The sequence below is a fragment of the Penaeus monodon genome, chromosome 26 (assembly GCF_015228065.2).
Source record: "Penaeus monodon isolate SGIC_2016 chromosome 26, NSTDA_Pmon_1, whole genome shotgun sequence".
Taxonomy (NCBI): Eukaryota; Metazoa; Arthropoda; class Malacostraca; order Decapoda; family Penaeidae; genus Penaeus; species Penaeus monodon.
The window spans coordinates 19612844-19615941 of NC_051411.1; the positions used below are offsets into that span (position 1 = coordinate 19612844).

The window sequence follows — 3098 nt, forward strand, 5'->3', positions numbered from 1 at the left end:
GCTCTTGTTGATCGAGTTCATGGCTCCTGTTGCCAGACCAATCGTCTGCTGAGTTCTTGGGTCTGACAGCCCAGAGATATGGACTACGCTGCCAAGGTATGTAAAACTCTCTGTAACTTCAACGTCCTCACCGCAAGAATGGATCAACTGAACGGGTTCCCCTAATAAGCTCCTAAAGTCCTGAATCTTGGTCTTGGTCCAAGAGACCTCTAGGCCTAAGGGCTTCGCCTCATTGCTAAATGCATCAAGAGCCGCCACCAGTGACTTCAAGGACTCAGATTGGATAGCAACATCATTGGCAAAGTCAAGGTCTGAGTCCTTGATATTGCCTAGTTTAGCTCCACACTGACTTTGGTTAGTAGCTCTGCCCATTATCCAGTCCATACAGGTGTTGAAAAGTGTTGGCGCAAGGACACAGCCTTGCCTCACACCTGAATTGACAGGGAAGAAGTTTGACAGAGCCCCACCACACTTTACAGCACTTTCAGTACCTGTATAAAGGTTTGCTGTTAGGCCATTTCAGAAGAATGTGGGCGAGAACCTTGTCTGGTATGCTGAGCAGTGTAATGCCATGGTAGTTGCTACAATCCCAACGATCCCCTTTCCCCTTCCAGAGAGGGATGACCATGCCCCTCAGCAGGTCAGGGGGAATGGTACCTGACTGCCAGATGGCAGTCAGGACTGTATGCAGGCCCCGAGCCATAGGTTCACCCCCAGCCTTTAGAATTTCAGCAGGGATATCACATACGTCTGCAGCTTTCCCACTCTTCAGCTTGGAAATCACCATCCTAACCTCTGTTAGGGTAAGAGGTTCCTTACTGATGTGTGGGTCCAGCACAGGCTTGCTTGCTTGCATCCAAGCTAACTGTTGGAAGGTCTACCTGGTATAATTGCTCAAAAACTCAGCCCAATGTTCATGAACCCCAACATGATCTGAGATGATCTGTCCATCCGTTGATCGGACTGCAGTCATCTGTGAGGAGGGCTTAGAGTTCAGCTTTATCAGGGCTTGGTAGGCAGGGTGAAGGTCGTTTACCAAGAAATGGCCTTCAACCTCCTCAGCAAGATTCCTGATGAACTGTTCTTTGTCCCTTCTCAGCAGTGTCCGAGCCCTATGCGACGCAAAACTTGATTACTGTTCAGCCGAGCCATGCGACACGCTTCAGTGGCCTCTAATGTCTCCGTGGAGATGGAATTCTGCCTTGCCCTCGGGCGTACGCCAATGCACTCCTGAGCTGCTTTGAGTTTTACGCGGTTGAAGAGCTCCCACAGAGCATCAGGTTGTCAAGTTCTGTGAATCGTCAGAGACTGCCATGGTGAACCCACGGCACACTCCTCCTCCCTTAGTTTGTCCAGGTGAAACACTTTAGAGTGGCCAATGGAGGGACGGGAGTTTTGAAGTGGACCTGCAGGTAGCCACAACCACCTAAGGTCAGTGCCACAGAACTCGGCACTCCGATAAACCCTGCAGTTCTGGAGGATCCTCCATTACATGCTAACAAGAATGTGGTCGATCTCCTTGGCGCTGGTACCAGGTGCCAGCGATCCTCATTTTCTGGACCTAGCAAATCCCGAAGAAGGAGGCTATTCTTGCTGCTGGGATCAGCTCCCGAACCATGGGGGCCGACAGACATCTCATAGCCAGCTCGGTCACAGCTGGATACTGCATTGAATTTGCCCAGAACAATGCAATATCTCGCCGGGGCAATTGTCTGCCACAGATGTGAGCTTGGCGTAGAACACCTCTTTCACATCAGTTTACATAAATAAGAGACATGAAGCCAAAAGCATCCTTCAGTCTCAATGCCATGATACACTCATCAACCAGTGTCACCTCAACTACCGAGGGTGAAGTCAGCTGGAGATGGCTATGGCTACACCCTGGAGATGGTGACCATTGCTGTGGCCCGACAGTAGTAGTGTACCCACCCACACTGATTGTGTGGCTACCAGTCTTCTCACCTCTGAGAGGGCAGCCACCTCAACTCCTAGTCACTTCAATTCCCGAGATAGCAGAGGTAACCGCTTATCCTGCCACAAGAACCGGATGTTCCAAGCACCTAGCTGAAAGCACACCTGAGGTTAAGCCTCGGGTGGTCACTCCGGTGCCCCAATAATGTATTAAAAACTATATAAAAAATATACTCATTAATTGGGAATTAAGCATGCTTAGTAGTTCTGTACACTTGCAATGATGCAGGTCACTTTTACACTTTTTTCACTTTTACCTGCACCATGAACTTCACACAACCACACAATCATTACTACAGTATCCCTGAACAATGAAATACCCCTTTATACATGTTTCAAAATACAATCAAAGCCTTACATTTTCTAAAACAAACAAAAAAAGTATGTTTTATACATTATCCCTCTTTATACTTCTTTTAAAACACTAACCTTTTATATGTTTATCACTGGATGAAATGAAGAAATTGTGTTGTTTGACTGCTTTTGGACATTCAACCTGTGGCTTAACTTCTACACGTTGAGGTATAACGTTGGCTCATGCCTTGAATTTCACTTTTTTCTTCTATTTAAAAAAGTTACAAGATTACTACATATAAAAAAGATTAACTTTTTTAATCACCTCATTTAATATGAGTAAACCCATTTTTACGTAAGAAAAATAAGACCGATTTAAAAATTCTTATAGAGTTAGAGCGGATATCATTGGGTACTATCTTCTTAAACATCAATAATCCATATTTCACTACTTTTTCTGAAGTTCAAAATTCTAACCATGGGATTAAAGGGTGCTCATTACAATGGAAAAGTCCAATTCAATCAAAACAAATTTTCCGATGGTGACGTTTAACCTTTTAAAGAGTGAATCCAAACTGAAATATTATTATCATTAGTTATACTTTATTTTTTAACACATATATAGACCCTACATAGCTACATAAATTTTATTATTGGGGCTAGCTAGCATATGTTAAATACATGGAAAAAACAAAAAAACTACAAATCACTGTTAGACCCCAAATGTGTTATTTTTTGGAGGCAAAGGCCATAAGTACCAACAGGTAACTATGTTTTAACACCTGTTGGACTATTGCTTGTTGCAAATATTGCATATGGTATTTGAAAATGAC

The 3098-nt window shown here is 44.2% G+C and overlaps 1 long non-coding RNA gene across 1 annotated transcript in view; it reads right to left on the reverse strand.

The window, feature by feature from the left end:
• The window catches only part of LOC119589977, a 5329-nt gene extending 2817 nt beyond the window's left edge, over positions 1–2512 (reverse strand). Inside the window, exon 1 of the long non-coding RNA XR_005230225.1 lies at positions 2401–2512. This is a non-coding gene — a long non-coding RNA (uncharacterized LOC119589977). The remainder of the gene's footprint in view (positions 1–2400) is intronic.
• Between the last annotated feature and the right edge of the window lie 586 nt (positions 2513–3098).